Raw genomic sequence first — 25,068 nt, forward strand, 5'->3', positions numbered from 1 at the left:
TAAATAAATAAAATAAAGGTTCATCAACTACTAAAAAAAATCTTTTTAAAAAAGTAGTTAAGGGAACTGGAATTGTATAGCTCAGTAGTAGAGCTTTTGCCTCACACGCGTGAGGTCCTGGGTTCAATCCTCAGCACCACATTAAAAAAAATAAATAAATAAAAAGGAAGATATTGTGTCCATCTACCACTAAAAAAAATTTTTTTAAGTAGTTAAGGATTACAAATATTACTAATGAAATAAAACTCTCACAATCTCCACAGATCTGAAATGCAAGTTTCATCTACTTATGAAAAAAATGTATCATCTTTGCCTCATAATCACTAGAATATGACTAGCTGCTACTAAATATTACCATATTTAACGTTAATTATTTGTGAGCTAGTTCAAATTATCACTTATGTATGTTACAGGAGAAATGCTTTATGAAAACTCTTTAAATCAAAATTTTCACAAATTCAAAACTCCTTTTAGTCTGAAGTTTTACTATTGTCTATATGTTTGTTCATGCACTTATGCATTTAATCATGACTTCAACTATGTATTTATTTATTATCACATCAGCATTAAGACCTAGCATATACCCAAAGGACTTAAAATCAGCATACTATAGTGACACGGCCACATCAATGTTTATAGCAACTCAATTCACAATAGCCAAGCTATGCAACCAACCTAAGTGCCCTTCAACAGATGAATGGATAAAGAAAATGTGGTACATATACACAATGGAATATTACTCGGCCATAAAGAAGAATGAAATTATGGTATTTGCCAGTAAATGGATGGAACTTAGACGATCATGCTAAGTGAAATAGGCCAATCCCAAAAAAACAAAGGCGAAATGTTCTCTCTGATATGCAGATGCTAACTCACAATAAGGGGTAGGGGATAGAAGTTCACTAGATTAGACAAAGGGGAACAAAGAGAAGGGAGAGGATAGGAATAGGAAAGACAGTAGCGAACTGGATATAACTTTCCTATGTTCTTATATAAATACATGACCAGTGTAACTCCACATCAGGTACAACCAAAAAATGGGAAGTTATATTCCATGTATGTACATTATGTCAAAATACATTCTACTATCATGTATAACTAAAAGAACAAATAAAAAGTTAAAATAATAAAAAAAGACCTGGTGATTGAAAGATGAATTGCAAATAGTCTTAGCCCTCTGAGAGTTTTGAGCCAAATGAGATACATGCCAACCAGTTATTACAGCTACAGAACAGCACAATACAGAGGTAAGTACAGTGGGCTTCTTATTGTCTATAGAGGTCAAGGAAGTGTTTTTAGAAATTATATGCTTGAAACTTTAGTTTCCATATTTTAATATTCATGAAAAAGAACATTAGGTGGAATATATATATATATATATATATATATATATATATATATATATATTCAAAAGACAGTAAATTGCATTTATTTATGACTTCTTAGGAAAGTCACTTTTCACATTTGTAAGTAACTTTTATCCACGTTGCTAACTTTCTTCAATGACTATATTTCACTCAGCTGCAGTGTGACAGAGCCTGGCTAGATGCTCACCAAATCTATTTCCTCTCCCTGGAGACATGAGCAAACATTTCCTTGTTCTCAGGATGGAATGTGTTTGATGTGAAGGCGCAAAACACTTCCTTCTCTAACTCTTTCTTCCGCGGCAGTCTTGGAGTCCAGAATTGGAAGATGGCAGCGGAACAAGATGAAAGTGGCCTGGACCCCTGAGCAACTGCAAGGAGAATGTCTCTCCATGTCACACTGCAATGTGAGCAGGTAATTAAGCTATTGGAATACTGAGGATGTGTGTTATAGCAGTTAGCTTATTTGAAGGAATAAGGTGAAGGTAGCAGATAGTCAAAACAGAATTTAAGTAACATGAGATGACAGATACTCTTAGTTCCTTTTTAAATACCTCTCTCTCCTTCCTTTTGCTAACAGGACACTGATTTAGTGGGGGGATTCCCATGCACATAGCTCCAGGTAAAGGATTTTGATTGATTTAAGCTCATCATGAAAATTCGGTTCCCCATCTTCCTAGCCTCCCCTATGGTGAGGGATGGTCATGTAGTCCAGTTCCAGCAAAGAAGACCTAACTGGAAGTTTGCTGCAAGGATTTCTGAGAAACATTTTCCTTCCCTGATAAAAGTAGACCCATCATGATGGCCATTGTCCCTTCTTCCCTTTCCTTGCCTTAAACAGGAACTAAATGACTGGGGTTTGCATTCTGAACTAACAAAATAAATAAACTACACTAATATCACATATCCACCAATGCCATAAATTTGTGGGTTGACATGGCACATGCATAAAAGAACACAAGCCTCATCTAAACGCATTCAAAAGTTAATTTTTTATTTAAACACAAATGACAAAAATGACAAAACAAAAGTCTCAATGAGTCTAAGGCCAGTTTATAAAATTTGAAATATAAAGGCCTGTTAATTTACCAACTCTTAAATTTTTGTCATCATCTATTGAATACACATTTATCACTTACCATTTTTTTTTTTAGATAGAGAGTTTTTTAATATTTATTTTTTAGTTCTCAGCGGACACAACATCTTTGTTTGTATGTGGTGCTGAGGATCGAACCTGGGCCGCACGCATGCCAGGCGAGCGCGCTACCACTTGAGCCACATCCCCAGCCCCTCATTTACCATTTTTAAGTGTCTTTTTAAAAAATATTTTTTAGTTGTAGATGGACACAATACCTTTATTTTATTTATTTTTTAATGGGGTGCTGAGGATCAAACCTAGTGCCTCACACATACTAGGCGAACGCTCTACTACTGAGCCACAACCCCAGCCCCTGAGTGTCTTTAAAGAGTCAAATTTCTCTTTTAAATCTTTTAGATCTCTTTTTATTGGTTCTAAATTAGTTATATATGACAGTAAAATGCATTTTGACACATCACACATAAATGGAGTATAACTTCTCATTCTGGTTGTACATGGTGTGGAACTGCACCGGTTGCACAGTCATATATGCGCATAGGGTCATAATGTCCCAATTCATTCTACTATCTTTCCTACCTCCAAACCCCCTCCCCTCCCTTCCTATCCCTCCCACTCTCACCATATATATAAAATATATATATATATATATATATATATATATATTTATTTATTTATTTATTTATTATATATATATATATATTTTTTTTTTCTGATACCAGGGATTTAACTCAGGGACACTCCACCACTGAGCGACATCCCCAGCCCTATTTCACTGAGTTGCTTAGCGCTGGTTCTGAACACGAGATCTTCCTGTCACTATGCCCGGCCCCTCTCACCACTTTTTAATGTGCTTTCTTTAAATTGGGATAATGTACTGACTTAGAGTTCAGGCTTTGGAGTCAGACTGACTAGATTCAAATCCCAGCTCTGGCACTTACTATATGAATTTATATGGTACTAAACTTCTATTTTTCTTATTATTAAGATAGAGATAATCATAGCATATACTTTTAAGGATGATGGTACGGATGAAATAACACAATCAATATAAAATACTTAGTAGAGTGCTTGGCCATAATGCTTTATAAATGTAAGCTTTTATTTTTATTACCTCTAAATTTCAGCATACAGCTTCAAGTAAGGAATAAATCCATTGTCTCTGTGTATGGGATAGGGGGAGGGTCCTTGCTCACTATGTGTCTAAAGTATGCTTTATGTCCAGAGCCTCCTGCTGAGTCAACTAAAGAATAATTAAAGTTGCCTGACAGCCTTTGGACTGCTTGGATTTTCAGCAGGGTTAAAATAACATCACAGCTAAGTTGTTTTAAGTCAAGGATTAGAGTCAATGACTAAGAGTCAAGGGCAGATTGAGAGGACACTCAGGGTGGGGTGTGTGCCTTCTCCTGTCCCTGTGAACGCCCTAGGCTGTGGACTCTGAGGCCTCACTCCAGGCAAGATAACAAAGACACAAGAGCCAAATAATAACCACAGATGATAATCCTTACAGCCACAGGGGCCAGACTTCCCACCTACCACTCCTCACCTTCCCCATGCTTCTCCAGAATGGATTATTCACCCTATAAGTATGCGACCGACATTTTTCTGTCTCTACATCTCAGCTGAGATGCTATCCTACTCCCCCTAAAAATAACCCTCAAAAACTATCAGCCTGGAGTGCAGTTGTGGCTCGGTGGTAGAGCACTTGCCTAGCATGTGTGAGGCACTGGGTTTGATCCTCAGCACCCCATAAAAAAAGTAAATAAATAAAATTGAGAAATAAAAAATATTTTAAAAAAAAACTATCAGCTTATCTCTCCATGTAAAAACCCTATTCATTTCTGGGTCAAGTACAAATGCCTCTTCTTTCAAAATCATATCTCTAGGCCAGGCATAGTGGTGCATACCTGTGTAATCCCGGAAGCTGAGGCAGAAGGATAGCAGGTTCAAAGCCAGCCTCAGCGATTCAGTAAGACCCTGTCTCAAAATAAAATATAAAAATGATTGCAGACGTGGCTCAGTGGCTAAATGTCCCTGGGTTCAATTCCTGATACCAAAAAAAAAAAAAAAAAAAAAAAAAAAATCCATCTCTAATTTTCTCAAATAGTGTCTCTGACTTTTCTAAATACTTGTTGAACTTTATTCATTCCAAAAACATGCTTACAATACCTACTATGACCTTAGAATTATTCTATATGCTGAGAGGGCATGGTCTTTATTCTTAGGAAAGGTTTAATATCTATAATAAATTGAATTTATTTGAATCTTTTTTATTCCCCAACAGGATGGGCATAGCTTCCGATAATAAATATATACTATGTAAAATAATAACAAAAGAGGGGCTGGGGATGTAGCTCAGTGGTAGGATGCATGCCTAGCATGCATGAGGCCCAGGTCCAATCCCCAGCACCACAAAAGAAAATAAAAATGATAGAGAATAGTAAAAGAGAGTCCAGGTCCAGGAGATAGAAGAAATCAGATATACTAGACAGTATAAATGATTAGCATTTATTAGTATCAATATAGTTCAATATCAATGTTAGCTCTAATCTTACCTGGAACAACAGCAAAAAGGTGCACCCAGTATTCTCCTTTCAACAGGGAAGAGGATGCACCTCAGCTTTTCAGGACCAAAAAAACCCTTAATCCTCTTCTTAGAGTATCATATACCTACCTGGGATACTACAAAGATTTCTAATGATTACATTTCAGTGTAAAAAGTGCTAAAACAAGCTGGGCACGATGGCACAAGCCTGTAATTCCAGCAGCTCAGGAGGCTGAGGCAGGAAGATCATGAGTGTAAAGCCAGCCTCAGCAATTTAGAGATGCTCTATGCAACTCAGCAAGACCCTGTCTTTAAATAAAATATTAAGCAGAGCTGGGAATGTGGCTCAGTGGTTAAGCACCCCAGGTTTAATCCCCGGTACCAAAAAAGAAAAAAAAAAAGTGCTAAAACAGCTTTCCCTTAAGCACTGAGCCCCAGCCATGAGGACCATCAGGCTTCCTTGGTCCTCTGCTGTAGCAACAGAAGGTCTGGCTGGACAAATGAAATTGACTTTGTCAATTCCTGCCATCCAATTTGCAAGATGATCGAAGATGAGCTGATCATCTACACGCTTATGACTGTCCATTCCCAGGCTCCATGCCAGAAAAACAAGGTACCACCAATGCCCAAATGCCTGAGAAAGTAACCAGGATGAAAAAGATGGAAATGCTGTACCAGCTGCTTACAAGGTACGAAACTAAGAAGACTGACCATCCCATGTATCACAACCTGCAGACCCAGAAGAACATGTTCAAAAATAAGCTGAAGGCAGACATGGCCTACGTGAAGCTCCAGGTAGACCAGGCTCACTCATCTGAGACAAAAACAGTATGCAAACACCATGAGGAGAGACTCCAGGCCAAAAAGGAAGACAGCATTGAGACTCTGTCAAAGAAGGAAGCGTCCCCCTTACTTATACATAATGGCCTCAGCAATAATAGAGATTAATCGTTCAACAAAACATCCAATCATTCAGTATTGGGCATTACATTGTCATTATTAAATAATGTTTGCCTTCCAAAACAAACAAAGCCTCCTAAATCAGAGGTATGTACAATATGCTATAGAACACAAATGAGTACGCTACCTTTCAAATTCCATAAATCCAAGCACTATATGTATTAATAACAACAATACTGTGTTGGAGGGCAATTTACAAGAACACCATCCTAGAACTATTTTTCAGAATTGAACAGCTGAAATAGTGTACAAGAATTTAAACAAGTATCAATCACAGTTCGAATTTAAACAAATGCCAATCACAGACTGGCCCTAAACTTATAGCCCTGAGAATATGGCCATCCACCGTTCTAATTTATTTCGAGAACATCAGTCCCATTCTTTCAACTACAAATTTTTACATGAATATCTTCCCATCATTTCAACTTTCATCTAAAATCAAATGTATCACCTTTTTATCCGAAACACCAACTTGTCTCCCCTATTTCTGTTAACAGCGACATCTTTCTCCCAAGCAATGGGCTTGAAAACTTGGAGTCATCCATCTATTGTGCCTCTCTCTTGATCTCAAAATTCAACCAGCAATCCCCTACCTCTTTTCCTTTTATTTTTGAATCTCTTTCACTTCCAACACTAACAACATTCAGGTCTCTGTTACCCTGAGCCCATATTTATGCAGTAGCTTAGAGTCACTTTCTAAAACACAACACTGTCCCATTCCTGTTCAGAAATTTTCAGCGGGGCCCTTGTCACTTGGTAAATGTAGGCTGAACCACAAAACCTGGAATCCTTCATACCATAACATGGTCTCAGCCTAACAGCTGACTCCCTATCCCTCTGATTGCCTCTACTTTAATACTGTTCTACCCACTGCTTTTGTATTCACACACGTTCAGTGTTCCACAATGACAAACTGCTCTCCTTACCTCTTCCCTAATAATCCAAATTCAATTCTTCAAGGTTTGGTACAACCTCACCTCTTAAGCAAACTTTTCTTAGATGTCACTCTGTTTAACTCATGACACTGACTGTCACCTACCCGGCTTATGCAACAGCTCTTTGGATAGATCTTTATGATATCACTCATTTTGTCTTACAGAAATTTTCACATTTACTCTGATAATATACATGTAAGCATATATCTTAGCTTCCCAACAAAAGTGTCTGATCCCTTCCTTCCTTCCTCCCTCCCTCCCTTCTTTCTTTCTTTCTCTTGTCCCCATCATGCTAAGCACCTAATTTGAGAAGAAAACCTTCTATGTTCTATTTTCCGTTTTTCACTCAGGATACAAATCCCTCCAACACTCTTCACAGCCCATCCTGCAGCCTCTGTTCAATGCTGTAGTGACGCTTCTCAACTACATGACGGAACAGCCTGTTCCACTGCTGAAGAACATTAGATCATAGGAAGGTTTTCATCAGTCTCCAAAATACAGCTATGAAAATGCAAAGCATCAAATAGTATGTTCATATGCTTCCTTATATGCATATACATGCACCAAATGCTCATGGAAAGATCTACAGAAGCTGGGATTATCTTTAGTAAGTAGATTTGAGTGGTTGGAAGACAAAGGTAGAAGAACAACTAATTTTAATTATGAGACTCTGGCATATTTAATAATAAAGTAAAACATGTTTTAAATTTTTTTTCTCATTATGTTTTAAATTTTCTTCTGCAAAACTTTTATCCTGACCCTATTTCTGATCTCTAGAGCCACCAGGTATAACTCAAAGATGCAGATTGATTAATTAACAATTTAATAAACTGTTGTCACATAAATATGCACACACATCTGAGGGTCACTAATGCCTTAAAAATAATGTTTGGTCTTGGGGTATAAAACACCGGAGGAGTGCTTGCCTAGCATGAATGATCCCCAGCATCACACACACACAAAAGTATAAGTGTATTCTTTTAAATGACTTAAAAATGTATCCCAATATGCTTAAACAATCCTTTTTATATGGTAGACAATTTCCAAATTGTCTTAATTAAATTTTCTCCATAGATTTATATTCTATTTTTATTGCTTCTGGCATAAGACACTTGCTGCCTAAAGCATTTAGTGTTATCTGCTACATAAATAGATTTATGATGTTCTTTATACTTACTATGCCCTCTTCTAAAATTTTTTTTAGTTGTAGATGGACATAATACCTTCATTTTATTTATTTATTTTTATGTGGTGCTGAAAATTGAATCCAGTGCCTCATACACACTAGGCAAGTCCTCTTTCACTGAGCCACAACCTCAGTTCCTTATCACGCCCTCTTACTACATTAAGTCCTGAGGCACAGGATATAGTAACATATATACATATATATATATATATATATATATATATCCTTATATTAACATATACATATTAATATGTCCTTAAGGATATATTGACAGTTTTCAGAATTATCCAAAATTCTCCAATTACAAAACAGCTTTGAAAAGAAAGGCTATTCCTAATGGCAGTTATCAAGAATACAAGAAATAATAACGTTGGCAAGGATGTAGGGGAAAAGGCACACTCATACATTGCTGGTGGGACTGCAAATTTGTGCAACTAATCTGGAAAGCAGTATGGAGATTCCCTAGAAAACTTGGAATGGAACAACCCTTTAACCCAGCTATCCTACTCCTCAGTTTATACCCTAAAGACTTAAAAACAGCATATTACAGTAACACAGCCACCTCAGTGTTTATAGAAGCACAATTCAGAATTGCTTAACTGTGGAAGCAACCTAGATGTCCTTAAATAGATGAATGGATAAAGAAACTGTGGTACATATACACAATGGAATATTATTCAGCATTAAAAGAAAATAAAATTATGGCATTTGCAGGTAAATGGATGGGATTGGAGAATACCATGCTAAGCGAAATAAGCCAATCTCAAAAAAAAAAAAAAAAAAAAAACAGGGGCCAAATGTTTTCTCTGATAAGTGGATGCTAATCCAAATGTGGGGGACATGGGATAAGTGGAGAAACTTCAGACGGGGCAAAGGGGATGGGGGAATGGGAAAGAGATAGGAAAGGCAGTGAAATGAGACAAACATCATTACCCTAGGTACATGTAGGATTGCACAAATGGGATGACTTCATTTCATGCACAACCAGAGAAGTGAAAAATTCTGCTCCATTTGTGTACAATGAAACAAAAGAGCTTTCTACTGCCGTGTATAACTGATTATAAAGAATAAGTAAATAAATAAATAAAAAGAAATAAAGGCTATTCCTAAATATTATTAAAAATTAGAGAATGAATAAAGATCTCCTCCATCACCATTATGAATAGTTATTTACATTAGGAATCAATTGATCTATGCACCAGTCCTGGTGCTTTAAGTGTCTCTGGGCCTCCACTTTCTCCACCATCAGTAAAATATACACAGGCATTAGAACGTTTTTGAGAGTACTTCCCAATCTAGCATTTTGTCTTGTTATGACATCATCACCCTTAAAAATATTCAGGTATTACAGTGCATACACCTAGAAATTATAAACTCTCACCTAATGAAAAGCATCTCTTTTTTTCCTGGGGTCATTACAATGCTTCCTGGCTCTAGGCATTCCTCTTGTCGTCTATCAAACACTAAACAACTTGAACAGAGATTTTTACAAGCCTTCTTGTGTTTTCAGATGTGACCTATATCCCCATTTGAACTGTAAGATATTGACTTCATGAAACTGGTCCCAAATCTCATGCGAGTTTGTAGAAGTATGGGGGCTTCAAGCAGTGATGATTATGATCACTAGCTACAGTGTACACCATAGTCTAACTGGCTCTGGGAGTCCCAGCAATAAAATTCAGCTCAATTCCATAAGCTGTTTTAGTGACTGCTAGGTATAAGGTAATGTACCCGGAACTGGGGGAACACTTCACTATTTTCTACCCAGTACAAAGGGAGACAATATGAAAGGCCTCCTAGGAGTAAAGGGCTGCTTCAGATTACACTGTGTTCATCAAACACTTGTCAGCCCCTATCGATTCTACCACAATTACTAGATTCCAATCTTTCATCTGTAAAACTTTCCTGTAATTCATACCTTTAGTTCTAGTTCTCAATAATCAATCAGAACCAACTGAAACATGAGGAAAAATGTCCTGAAGTCTAGGTAGCCAATGAAATCCTTTTATAATGCATTCCCTTTTCTGCACTTGGAATGCCAGGGAATCTCACTCACTTCCTCCTTCTGTTGTGCCTCAGTTTCTCAATTTGTATGGAAAGCCAAGATTTCCAGACTCAGCTTTTTATCTATTAGGTTCAGGGAGCCATGTCCAATTTCTTCAAACACAGTAGTATTCTGGCCTCCTGGCCAAAAAAAAAAAAGCGGGGTGTGTGTGCTTATCTTAAATCTCCTTTGTCATTTCTACTATTCCTGAAGGGCAGAAGGCAATAGCAGAAAAAAATTCCTGCAAATACCTTCCCTTATCATCCTTCATGTTGGATGGGGGTCACAAGGCAGTCAAGCAAGTGTTTCTTGCAGTCATTTCTTGTACCAACAGGTCTTTCCTGGGCCCCCACATTTGCATTAGGATCTGAAGAATCCAAAAGCAGTGAAAACAGTGTTCCTTCTTTCTGGAACCTCATGATTTAATGGGAAGAAGAATTTACTCCAAAACCCACTGGAGAACTGTTAGGTGCCAAATTATCTGATACTGACAGTAAGAGACGACATCTACTCCACAATTTTAGAACTCTTTTAGACAGGATGTCCCAACCCAACCTTTCCCCCAAACAGAAATCTTCCAACATCGTTGTCAGGGTCATTAAACTATGACTGAATGTAGAAGTCATCTCACAAAGCAGTTCATTTAATTTTTTTCAAAGTCTCTTACTGTTAGAACATTTTATCCTGATTTGAAACAAAACTCTCGCCTATTATTCTATATGGCAGTAATTGTTAGAACGTCATCTTTTTTTTAAAGCAGTGCAACATGTCTTTAAAAGAAATATTAGGCAAAACCCCAAAACAGAAAGCAGTTAAAAGTGAAACTCTTCTGTTGGCAGCTGCAGGGGGCACTCAGCATGTCCATCAGTCCTCTCTTCTTCTCTTTTCCCCTGCAACCCAAGGATCATCACAAAATCCCTGCAGCTCTGCAGAGCACAATTTGAAAAACCACTGCTTTAAAGGTAATTAGAGTCAATCTAATTCCAGCTGCACACATCAGCCCTTGAAGACAACTGTTCTGTCTCTTTTGAAATCTTTTCTGGATTAAACTTGCCCATTTCAAATGATCCTTTCCTTTTCTGTTATTTTCCCTGATGTCTCCCCATCCTAATCATTTTCTGCAACCCCCCCCCCGCCAAGAAAAAAAGCAAAACTATATCTGAACACAATTCTTTAGATATTGCGATCACCTGAGGATACAAATTCTCTCTCTGGACACCAGAACTAGTTGAAGAGGGTTTAGTGAATGAAGAAGGCCCTGAGCTGGACCTTGAGAAGCATTGGATTTAGCTGGGTGGAGAGGAGAGAGGACAAATTCCAGGCTAGGAAACCAGCATGAACAAAGATACAGAAATTAAAACGAAGGCCTTCTGATACACGTTGGGCACTTCTCTTCCAGACCCTTATGGGTTCTTTCTCATTCAACCAGCTGCTCACTCTTATTTGTGTCTCCAAAGAAAATTAAGCTAGATCTTATCTCCATGAATGTAGGCTTTTATTGTGTTGGGATGAAATTAGTGAAGTGATCTGATCAGTACTAAAGCTAGGTTATTTCAATATTCTAGTCATTGCCACAGGGGAAAGAGTACTTGATGAAGATGTTTGATAAATCTGTGAAAAAAAACAGTGTTATCTTCCAATGAGTCAACTCTTGACAAGAAGATTTGTAAAGGTTATAACACTATTCAAGCATATCCCTGGGGATTCTCAAATCTAAAGCCAACCCAAAGAACACCTTGCCTGCCAAAATTATCTTTTCTTTATTATTTCTCAAACCACAGATAATATGTGCCCCAAACAGACTGTAAAAAAACAACAGCATTTTCCTATAGATGAATGCTAATCTAATCTACCCAGGCAACACATTCTCTGAAAACAAATATTAAAAAGACAAGTTTTTTTTTTCAGTAAACATGTTTATCATAATTCATTTTGTCATACTACCTGATTTTATCATTTATACACAGAATTCAAGCACATCACTTTTTTTTTTTACATCATTTGGCTTTTCAGTCAAGAAGAAAAAATGTAAAGACAGGGTATTTCACCACATACCCTTTTCTCTTACGATGTACTCTTTGGTGATTATATGAACACTTCCTATTACGTATTACAGAATGGAAATTTCACATACATAGTACTCCCAAACATGAGGAAATTGATCTTGCCCTAAGTTTTAATACTTGTTATTACTCTAAGGATTTTACGGCATTTAAAAAAAAAAAAAAAAAAACAGATCTTATTAGCAGTCAGGGTAATTGATTCAGACATTTTATTTCCATTATTTTCTCTTTTTCCTTCATCTCAAAAGGAGATAATCTGAATTGCTCTAATCTGAAAAACAACAAAAAGTGTAGCAAATACTTGACAATGAAGATGAAAAGCCTCTAAAAATCTGTTACCTTAGTAACAGCAAGAATGTGGAAGAATAAGAATACACTGTCAGGACATCATTTCAGATTCCACAGATTTGAGGCCTAAATACAGTCAGCTTTCATTAGCTTTTTGTTTTTCCCAGCAGGTCCTTGGACTTTGAAACAAAACCTGAATGACAGCTATGAGCAATTCCAGCCTGGCTCCTGATTAGCTATGCCAAACAAAACAACTCTCTGCAGTGTAAACTTCCAGGCATCTGCAACCAAGCCTCTGTAGAGACCATAATTCCTCAGTGAGATTTGAAGGAGAGTCAGAGGTTGGGGGGTGAAGGGTGAACGGGAGGGGGAAGGGGAGAAAAAAGGATAAAACCTTCCCCTCCACCTCGAACTAGTTCCCTGAACCAGTCTCTGATTAAAGCAGGGAGGAAGATAAAGTAGAACTTGTCTTCATGTGGTTGGAGCTTCTAACTCTGCCTCATTCAACTATTTAACTAACTAGTTCTCTAAATCTAAATATTCTACTCCAAGTAACATTCATGACATGCATGTATCCAAAACACCCATGCATTTAAGCTAAACATGCAATGATGGCCTGATTAGTATCAAATAGACCAGTCTATTTAAGAAATCCAAAAGAGGAGAACTACAACATATAAATAAATGGGCAGTGTCCCAAATGGATGCAGACTAAGATTTTGTGTCATTTGTTGTATTTGCTTTTGCTGGATGTGAACCTAAAATTAATTACACCAAATGACACTGAACTGTGCCGTGTGGTCCCATCTGCTACATAATTAGATCCCCGAGGAACTAACGATCAAGCTTTTTTCTTATGATCAGGCCCCTTGATTCTACTTAAAGAGCATACCTTTATCAACACAAAAGAATTTGAGATTAGATTTCATTCAAAGCAGCCAGTTCTGATCAGATGCTGAATTTTAGTTATAAGTGGTTTTAGAAAAAGTGGTCTGCAGAAAATTCTGTACTGGAGTGTTAAGTGACAATTCAGCTACAAGGAGATGAGAGTTAAGCTAGAAGTTCAGCTTAAAATCTACCAACAATTCTCCTATCACTTCAGAAGTAAAAATGATCATAATTTCTGGCCACATAGCAAGATGGTAGCACTGAATTTTGCTCTTGTCTTCTGTAGAGTGGCATTAAAAATCCTCTGATCTCTATTGCTTCTGAGATAACCTATAAAAATTGATGGTTGACTTACTTGGAATGCTAGGCCACCAAAATTCCCTACTTCTAGTCAGTATTTTTTTTTTTAAGGAAAAAAAAAACAGTGTTAGGCAGCTTTTAAAGTAAGGAAAATAGCTTCCTAAAATGTAATTTGCAAATATATGGCAACAGATGTCACAGAAAAGTTACTATTTAAATAACCACATCATAAAAGCTTTTCTTAGGTTTAGGACAACATTAAATTTAAATCATTAAAGTTTCAGATGAAAAATTCAAGTTCAGACAAGAGGAGATTCTATATAAACTCATCAAAAAAATCATAATCAGGGAGGTATTAATTTTGGACACTAAAGACAGGAAATTTTCAATGTTTTAAAGGCAGGTAATACCAAACTAGAAAGCTGCATTTCCAATTATTTTATTTGCTGTAAAACCACCACTATATCATAAAAAAGAACCTTAAAAATATCTTGTAACTAACAAAGACAAGGAGAGTGACCTCAGAACAATAAAAAGCTCTTCAATATGAGTCTATGCTTACAATCCCAAACCAAACCTGCTGATTCAGCACAAAGTCATCAACCGAATTCTTATCTGGAAAAGGAACAATCCATTGTCTGGTTGAAACAAAGGGCAGTGCACAGGAAATCAGCCAAATCTGGGCCAGATGGTCACTGATTCAAGTTTCTTTCTCCCCATCCCCCACTCACCCTGGCACTCCAAAAATAGACTCAGATAGCATTTTTAGTTACCAGGTAACAACCCTGAGTGTGAAGTATAAACCTTTTACAATTACCTAGGCCACCCATTTAAACACCACCATATGTTACAGAATGTCCTTGTAAAAAGTTAAATGAGGAAGTTGCTATGTAGCAGTTATTAAAAGGAAAATACCTCTAAAAAACTATCCTGTTTCTTAAGCGAGGCATGAAGTTTTTACCAGATGGAATGATTAAAAATACTCATGCTAATTTGTTCTCATCTATGATTTTTCTCAAACCATTACACAAAATAGAAATAAACCCAGAGAAAGCTAATTTACCACAATAATTTTCTGCAAGTTGATATCACTGGGTCATCATCTTCCAAAGGGGCTCACCATTTGTAACCTAAGAAACACTTTTACAACTATCAATGACAACCTCCCAACAAAAATAACTATAATAAATATGAATATTCATTTCCAAATGGTTTTAAGAAACAAAATTTTTGTTACAAAATATGTGTCTTAGACTAATAAGGTTTTGACTCAAATAATGAAATGAGCTTCATTATTAGTTTTCTTTGCCTAACGATCAAAGTAACTGGGAAAGTAAAAGTGTAACCAGGGCAGCATAGTATTTTTACAAAGTATTCACATACTGTACCTGAGATGAGAGAAACTCCACCACACAAATTCTCCACAAGGTTTGGCATTCACATAGAGAAAGACTGGTTTTTAGAGTTCACTTTCTCCAAGCTCAGGAGTTTAGACGATGGGGAGAGAACTGGAAAAGGAACAAAAAAAGAGATTTGTTTGATGTGAGGGTTACTTCTAAGATTGGTACTTATATTCCTGTTCTCAAAGAATATGCCTCCTCTTTATTTCACTAGAATTACAAAGAAAACGAATCCCTTATTTTGATTATAAACCAATGTGTCTGACCTCATATCCTAGAATCTGTAAATTAGAAAGTACTATGAATACACATTTCATACCCCATCTGGTTACTGTAAAACTGTTTCAAATTCTAAATGACAACTATTATTTAGAGCAAAATATGCAGTTATGTCTTAAATCTGCAAGTATTTGATGGAAACTTGTATATTAAAAAGTGGCATAAATAAAAATTCAAGACCTTTTAAAAATGTTTGGAAAACACTCCTTTACTTTTCTTGTGAAAAACAGATATTTAGAATAAACAAAGGTTATTTTTTTTTTTTCTTTAAAGGAAACCGTTGACTCCATAGGGGTTGCTTGGGAAATATTTACATTTAGGTGGCTTAAGTAAATTTTATCAACCAACAAATAACAATCCCTTCAGTAAACTTTATAATCCTTTTTTATAATTACTCTGGAAATGTCAATGCAGGAGTACATTTTATTGGCATGCTACAGTGTCACTTTTCCAAAATTTACATATGGAAAGGTTAGGGTAGATCAAACAGGTTTTGGTCTATTTGTTTGTTTTTATAGCACAAGTTAATCACAGGCTGGTAACACAATAACTACAGACAAAAATGAGTTCAAAATATGCAATCAATAGCCACTCTAAAAAATGACTTCTTTCATTGTATAGAAGTAGAAAAGATTGCTAAAGACAACAGAAGGTAACCTTCCTTGGGAGAACAGTCATAGTAGCTTATTTGATACCAACAGTGAGGATAAAATGAAGCAAAAATATGGAGCTTGGAATCTTGATCTTCTGTCTTAAAGAGTATAGTGATAAATGGAAACTTCCTTGAAAACTTGTTCTCAAAAACTGTTCCTGGAAGTTTTATAATTATAGTATTAGATATTTTAATCAATGATTAAACTATGTATCAGTCTAACTATATACACAGCATATAGATATGTGTCATACATATATGTCAATGGACTTTTGCCACCTTCAATAGTTAATTTCTTAACATCTAAGATTTAATTATTTGTAATACATTTCTACAAGCTGACTTCTGGCTAAAACACTACTGTTTGCTTTTACAAAGTACTGTAAAATAATACCTAGCATCATACTGGACATTGTTTAATTCTTGACATATGTGCTTTTATAGTGTATAAATTAGTTTTCTTCTCATGGAATTATGTAATCTTAGAAATACTGCTAATGAGAGAAAATTGATGATCCATTAAAAACCTTTAAAAAAAAGCAGTTGAGTGCTGGCTGTTTAATAAGGTTTTTTTTTCTTTCTTTAGTGTAAAACAGGGATTTTGGTATTCATGAAAAACAAAGAAAATGACTATTCACATTAAAATTCTCTACCTTCTGAGCTCATCTTTAGAGTCTGTAAGATAAATTTACATTTAAATGAAACACACACAAAGGCAGCTGGACTATCATAACCATCCCACACACATTAATGTTTTCAGAGATTTAAATCTCTAATTCCTAGGAGAAAGAAAAGTTGTGACTATTTTTAATCAGTCAACTTAATACATCATTTCAATAGGATTTATATATCAATGCTTTAACTTAAGAGTTAAGAAGAAAGTATCTTTTAGCAGAGTTAAGAAGAAAGTATCTTTTAGCAGCTAAGTCAAAATACTAACAAAAGTCAGCCTTCTCCATGGGCATAAGTTTCAGGTTTTTAATAAATAGAGATGGTATCAATGGCAATAAATGACTACATAAATGTAATGAACTGAGTTTAGCAGACTCAATTAAACCTTTTATTTAATGGGTCCTAATTTATAGGACTAACAGTTTAAAACTAAAATACTATTGTATGTGTAGTGAATTCTAATTATTCTTTTAAGTTTGTGGGGTTCCCCCACCTTTCTTTCTTTCTTTCTTTCCTTAACCTGTACTTTCCTTCTTTGGGGGCCCACAAATCTGGTAGAAAATTTAATTTAATTCAATTAAAAGAAAATTTATATAAAGATAACATATTATGATAAATATGACATGATTTCATCTTACTACTTTTAAACTCTTGTGCATAGAAACATTTCAAGGGCCAAATTAGAATGCACCTAATTTTTCATTGATGAAAAATTTTCAAGAATCTGAAATTAGGAGGGAAGGGGAGATGGGAGTGAGGATTGAACCCAGAAGTACTCTACCACTGAACTATATCCCCAGTCCCTTCCTTTTTGTTTTTTATTTTGAGACAGGGTCTCCCTAAATTGCCAAAGCTGTAGTAAAAGATTTATATAATGTAATACGTAAGGATGTTATTTGTTCTCTTCCCCAATACCAAAATTATAAAAGAATGTATTTGAATTGTTATCTAATGGAGTTTTAATGTCCATTTCATTTTTTTGATTTTCAAATTTGATTTTCCTGCCTCAGCTTCCAGAGTAACTGAGATTATAGGCAAGCACCACCCTAGCCATCAAGAACCTAAATTTCTAAGGAGTGAATTGTATTTATAAAGAAATACTTTTAAGACCTGTGCTTTAAATGTTTATTATTTCTCATTATAATTTACATGCATCAGTAGAATAGCAACATATTAAGTAATCTCATATAATTGTAATATTCTTTAAATATGGTCTGAATGTCAAAATGAGCTTTCATTTACTTCCTCTTTAAATGATAATTTCACCTGCCTTAAATTTACTACATAAAGAACAACTCAAAAGGCGGGCTGGGGTTGTGGCGTAGTGGTAGAGTACTTGCCTAGCATGTGTGAGGCACAGAGTTCAATTCTCAGCACCACACATAAATAAGAAAAATAAAGGTCCATTGACAACTAAAAAAATTATTTTAAAAAAGAACAACTCAAAATAAAAATATTTACTAAAATTATAAAACACACAAAAAGGATATGAATTGAATAGTGTTTAAATTCATATCTCCCCCCAAAAATGCCTGCTACAGTTTTATTATATTATTTATAGAAACTTCAATATCCATGAAGTATCACTAACCAACTTCAAGCTCATACCACAGTTTTCTTAACATCACCAATACTATTTCAAATTTCATATTCAATGCCTAATGAAAATGTTTAAAATAACTTTTCATATTAAAAAAAATGAAATGGACATTAAAACTCCATTAGATATCAATTCAAATACGTTCTTTTATAATTTTGGTACTGGGGAAGAGAACAAATAAAACCCTTACATATTACATTATATAAATCTTTTACTACATCAGTAATGGTTTGAGGAACGTGGTTTGAATAAAATTAGAAATGAGTCTACAAAACCACAAGTCACAATTCTGTCTTTTAACTAGATTGTAGCTTTCCCCAAGGGCAGGGACAGCTCTTTATTTTCCTTTTTCTCTCCACAGCACTTATTCCAATTATAGGTACCTAATAAAGACTTATTAACTTACTTTTATTGTTAATTTCCTACCCAGTGGAGAATTCTATTATCCCCAGTAGACATGAACCTCTTGCTCAGTAGGAAAATCATGAAGAGAAAAAAATTGCTTTTAAGGAAGTGACAAATGTATTTGAGAAAATCATTACTTTTTATCCAAATGAAATGAGGGATAGTTTGATACTATGATTACTGTTACCAATTACAACTTCAAAGCCTTCAAAAATCAGTACTGGGGCTAGGGCCCTAGCTCAATGGTAGAGCACTTGCCTCACACGTGGGAGGCACTGTGTTCGATCCTCAGCACCACATAAAAATAAACTAATAAACAAAGATATTGTGTCCATCTACAACTAAAAAAAAAATTAAAATTCAGTACTGGTTAGACACATACCTTAATCTAAATTAGAATGATGGTGTCCATTTGCAATACATGAACTTTAGCTTCCCAAAGATAAACATCATGACAGATGTCTGGTAACCTCTGGTGTAACAGTATCTAAAATAAGCCCACACTGTTTTGATTTTGGAAGTTTTATCAATTTAAAACAGAATAAGCAATACAACTGTAACATTTATACAGCACAAGAAATTTGTCACAGTTTTCAACACACTTTTTTTTTCAGACTATCAATTTCCGTGTTCTATTACATCAAGCAATACTATCCTGGAAATAAAGGGCTTCATTCTTTTTTCTTTCTTTCTTTCTTTTTTTTTTCTTTAGGTGATACTGGGAATTGAAACAAGGACCTACCACAGGCTAGTCACGCACTCTACCACAGCCTGTACTACAGCCTGTACCAAGCTACATCCATGGCCCTTTTTATTTTTATGTTTTTAATTTTGAGACAGAGTCTACAAAGTTGTTCAGGTAGCCTCAAACTTGTGATCCTCTATCCTCACCCTTATTTTTTAAATTTTTTTTTAGATACACATGACAGTAGAGTGTATTTTGACATATTATACGTACATGGAGTCTAACTTTGCATTCTTGTAGTTGTACATGATGTGGAGTTACACTAGCAGTGTATTCGTATATGAACACAGGAAAAGTTATGTTCAATTCATTCTACTATCTTTCTATCCTCGGCTTTCAAAGTAGCTGGGATTACAGTCATATACCACCACACTAGATTTCCATTATTATTATCATTTTAACTAGGATATTTATTGGCAAATGCAAAGCCCATATTACCAAATAATAAGTAAATTTGTGGGCTGGGATTGTGGCTCAGAGGTAGAGTGCACACCTGGCATGCATGAGGCACTGGGTTCAATTCTCAGAACCACATAACAAGTAAAATAAAGACATCATGTCCATCTATAACTAAAAAATAAATATATATATAAATAATAATAAGTAAATTTGCAAATAAGTAAATTTGAAGATAAATTGAACATGCATGAAGGATTACAAAGACATTATCATTTTGTGAAATTCAAAAAGAAGAGAGAAATGAAATGTATCTCCCTTCACCTTGGCCACAAAAACTTTTGGATTTATTTTTCCTGCTCCCACCCTTTATTCAAAAGATAACGCTGCTGACAGCTTCCAAAAAGCATGGACCTTGCCTTGATTTTTCCCCCTTTCCCCCAAGTCCTCCTGTGGTCAGTGGCTTGGACAGGAAATAAGTTTGACCCAGGTCAAATATACAGAATATACAGTCGTAGACTAAATCTAACACCTCTCCACACATGTCATTCATTCATTCATTCTTTAACGAATGTTTACTGAGGGGCAACTATGCCCTGTCTGTCCTAGGTGCTACAGATGGAGCAATAAGCAAAAGGACAAAACATCTACCATCTTGGAGCCTTCATTCAAGCTTGCTAAGAAAACCCAGGACTTGATCCCCATTAGCACCATTCTTCACCAAGAGATAGCCTTGTACAGCCTGTTTCCCCAAAATGTTGCACTAAACCATTCCCTAAGGATCTGAAAGAGTTAATATAGACTTTTAGCACTTACCTATGGCCACCTTCAGCAAAAGCAGCAACATTTGTAACAAGTTACTTTTCTGGGTAAGATAAAACATTTTAAGATACAATTCCTGACTTCTAGATCTTACAATTTACTAAAGCCACAAGATGTATATACCTAGTACGACATAGAGGAAAGAATGATAACTTTGAAATCAGCTAGCCTTAGGTTTGAATTCTGACTTTATACTTACTACCCAAAGGCTCATGTGAGATTTACTTAACCCTTTCTAAACTTTTGTTTTCTTAGCTGTAAAAGTGAGAATGATGCCTGTATCACAGGGTTGTTGTAAAGATTAGAAATGATGTTTGCACAATGTGTGTAGTAGTACAGATTAATTTGTATCAATTAAATTATTAATACTTGCTATGAATTAAATTATTAAATAGGAGATGAATAGGTAGGGACAAGTATATGGGTCATAAAGACCTTCATGACTTTTTTATAATTACAGACTGTTTTATGCATACTCTCATATACTGATAAACACACTCTGTGTGTATATACATGAATTTCTCTCTCTCTCTCTCTCTCTCTCTCTCTCTCTGAAATTTCAGACATGCAACTATGCCATGTACTGTTTCATCACAGATCCTGCTCTGAAGGTAAACGTTGAGATAAGGCATACCACGGGCTCAGGGATCTTTACAGTGGCATAAAACCTCAAACATTTAGAATATCTGAAATACCATAACCCAGATACTTCATTTACAAACTCCAACAGAGCTTCAGTGGATTATGCAGATGGTTCATTTAATAAAACTTTTGACTAAGTTTTGGGTAAGAAAAAACATTTTAAGACACAATTCCTGACTTCTAGATCTTACAATTTACTAAAGCCACAAGATGTATATACCTAGTATGACATAGAGGAAAGAATAATAACTTTGAAATCAGCCAGCCTTAGGTTTGAATTCTGACTTTATACTTAATACCCAAAGGTAGTAATACTGTAAAAATATCACACCTAGTATTTGATTGTTCCATGCATATGAAAAAGGGGGGAAATAGGGGTTTTTACATGGCCTAATTTTTACAGAAAACTAAGAATTTAGTAACATTATTAATATATGAGCCTACCACAGAATGTTGCTGTTTGTTTTTACATGAACTCAAAGAATGATTCAAGCTGTGAAATTGTGCATAAAAATTCCTCAAATTAGTCCTGAGATTCTGTAGCTCATGGCTAATGACTATTCTATTGGACCATTCACTTGTTTTCCAACTTGTGAACATGTAGCCTTAGCTAATCTCCAATGTGTCAAGATCTTGCTCCAGCAATTCTCAGGCCATTAACAAATCATCAAAGCAGAGCACAGAACAGCTACCTGGGACTACGTAGCTAATTGAGAGACGAACCCAATTCACCTGGGGAGTCCATTTACAACTATGGCTCCAGAGGTTTGACTAGTTTATGTTCCATAAAAGAATCAAGAACTCAGAGGATTTTAAAAACAGCCATTCTTTTCTTAAGTGCTGCAAATCTTTACTGTATAGGGAACATCTTCATATGATACTCAGAAATACAATCATAATATTCAGGCTTATTTCCAATAAATGAAACTGAGGAAAATATTGAGAAGTACTTTCATTATCATCCATCTTCTATCTTCAATATTGAAAACCCTATTATTTTTCAAAGAATTAGCAATTAAATATAATAGACTCTAGATTGTCAATTCTGTAGAATACAGCTAATTGGTCAATACTTTGTACCCAATATTGTATTAGATATATTTGTACTGGATATTTGGAAAATACAGAAAATAATATGTCATAGTACCTCTTCTTAAGAGGCTTATGTTCTAATATTCAGCAAAGAATACTTTTTGAAATTTTGTAAGTCTATACCCTAAAATTCTAAAACTTAATATAAAAACTGTGTTTAGAGCATAAGAAAATTAATAAAAACTCAAATGTCAATAAATTTACATAAAAGACAGAAACTACACCTCAAAGCAACATCCTTCATCTTTTTAAAAAATATTATTTTAGTTGTCAATGTACCATTATTTTATTTATTTACTTATGGTGCTGAGAAGCGAACCCAGTGCCTCACACATGCTAGGCAAGTGCTCTGCCACTGAGCTACAACCCCAGCCCAAGGTCCTTCATCTTTATTGATGTGAAAGTGGTCTGGTTTCTATTCCGAGGGCTCAGAATCTGCATTTATACAGCATCCCCAGTTGATTCCCATACAGATGATCTCCAGTTTGGCACACACTACGTTAAATAATAGGCATAGTTTGCAAGAATCTCTAGAGTAATGCTGTCCATGAGAACTTTCTGTAATGATAGAAATATTCTATGCTTTTGCTATCCAACACAGTAGCCAGCAGGCTCTTAAAATGCAACTAGTGTGGATGAAAAACTTAATTTTAAATTAAATAGATTTTAGTTAAAAGAGCCACATCTGCTTTAGAGAACAGAGAAAACTTTCTATGAAAGAGAAACAACGTGAGTTAACATGAGTTTTTGTATTGGATTATTTGGAAAATACAGAAAATAATATGCCAATAGGTAGGAATGCACATGAGCAGGATATATAGGGAGGAAAGACAACTGATTGGCTTGTATAGAATAGAGGTTTCTTATTAGATTATCATGGGATCAGATTATGAAGACTCCTGAAAGAAACTGAGAAAATTCAGTTTTATGGTACACATTGGCTGTCTGCCTAATCATCCCATTTTTTGATATTCTTCCATATGAACAACCCCAGAGATTGCATGCTTACCCCAGAGAATGGGTCCCTCACTAGGCTCTAAGGAAAATCGTAAATATTCTACAGAAGTCATGGTAATTCCATTTTCCTTCTTGGCGAATGGGTTATGATGAGCATGGGGAAAATTCTAACCAAGGAGATTTGGTACATCTATATCTGTAGGTAAATTCTTTAAAAAGTATTTAGCCTGAATAGGAAAAAAAAAAAAAAGCCTTCTTCTGACTCCAGTTAAAGATACATGAGGATAGGAGTCTTGTGCATGCTATTAACATTCTAGGAAAATGAAGAGACAAGCTGGAAGACAAATGCCAACGAGCTAAGGATGGCAATGTGACCAAAAGAACCTGAATCCTTGGCATCAACAAGCATCTGAATTAACCCAGGAACTGCTCTCTCCCTCTACCCTAGACATTTTGGTGATATAAAAACTTCACTGGTAGGGGCTGGGGTTGTGGCTCAGGGGTAGAGCACTCACCTTGCACCTGCAAGGCCCTGGGTTCGATCCTCAGCACCACGTATAAAAAAATAAAATAAAGTTATTGTGTCCAACTACAACTACAAAAAATAAATATTTAGGGGAAAAAAAAACTTCACTGGTAAATATCCTTAGTTTTTGGTTTTGTTACATGCAGCTGCCAGCATTAGACCAGGGTCCTAATGTCCTTTGGGAAACACTAAGGTAGGAAAGTGGGAGTCACTGAAGGTTTTTGATCAGGTGTGGACACTGATACAAAACAATGTTCAAGACTTAAAAATAACATGCATGAAAAATAAATTGAAAAAAGGAAGAATTGATTCAAGCAGATTGTTGGAAAGCCTGAAAGTCAAAATTACCAAAAGTTTTTGGAAAGTAAATAAAATTCAATCTTCCTCAAATTCAATGAGCAAACAAAAAATCCTGAGAAATAACTCTGTTTTACAGCTTTAATAAAATTTTTAAAACCAAACTTAATGCATAGGCTGGGTGTGGTGGCACATGCCTATTATCCCAGCAGCTCAGGAGGTTAAGGCAGGAGGATGGAAAGTTCCAAGCCAGCCTCAGTAAAAGCGAGGTGCTAAGCAACTCAGCGAGACCCTGTCTTTAAACAAAATACGAAAGAAGGCTGGGGATGTGGCTCAGTGGTTGAGTGCCCCTGAGTTCAATCCCCAGTACCCTAAAAAAAAAAGGTTAATGCATAGATTTTTCAGTGAATAACACGTTTTTTGAAAAAATGTTATGGTATTAAATATATAAAATCATTAACACATACAGATAAAGCAAAATTGAAGTAACAGTTCATTCTCCTAGGGTGGTAGGATTGTTAAGTCATGTTTATTTTCTGACTTTTTATAGTGTTCTCATATGATATTATTCTACTTAAAAATTCTACTTAAAATATAATCATATTAATTTCCCCAAGAGTTGTAATTCAATATTTTTTGAAAAAGGAAACAATTCTTGAAATGTGATTTCTCTATATTAGCTGCAATTAAAGGTATGAGAAAACATTGAGAAACAATAAGGTAAATTAGAAAGCATGCAGGACTAGCTAGGTGACCTTAAGCAAGTCACAAAAACCCTGTGGCACTGTTTTCTGTCAGGGTGGATTACCTATGGCTGTAAAACACAACAGCACTCCATTTTGAAATGGAAGAAATCCTCTTGAATAAAAAAAAAGTCATGCAATTAATATAAAAATTTACTTAATAAATTTACT

At 35.4% G+C, this 25,068-nt stretch overlaps 1 protein-coding gene across 6 annotated transcripts in view; it reads right to left on the bottom strand.

The window, feature by feature from the left end:
• Greb1l (GREB1 like retinoic acid receptor coactivator) overlaps nt 1–25,068 on the bottom strand; it is a 254,326-nt gene that overhangs the window by 218,747 nt on the left and 10,511 nt on the right. For all 6 annotated transcript variants that reach the window (XM_071602867.1, XM_071602868.1, XM_027942911.2 and 3 more), the window contains exon 2: nt 15,058–15,177. The gene's annotated coding sequence lies outside the window, so the exon portion shown is untranslated. The remainder of the gene's footprint in view (nt 1–15,057; nt 15,178–25,068) is intronic.

This window comes from Marmota flaviventris, chromosome 16, assembly GCF_047511675.1.
Source record: "Marmota flaviventris isolate mMarFla1 chromosome 16, mMarFla1.hap1, whole genome shotgun sequence".
In the NCBI taxonomy this organism is placed as follows: Eukaryota; Metazoa; Chordata; class Mammalia; order Rodentia; family Sciuridae; genus Marmota; species Marmota flaviventris.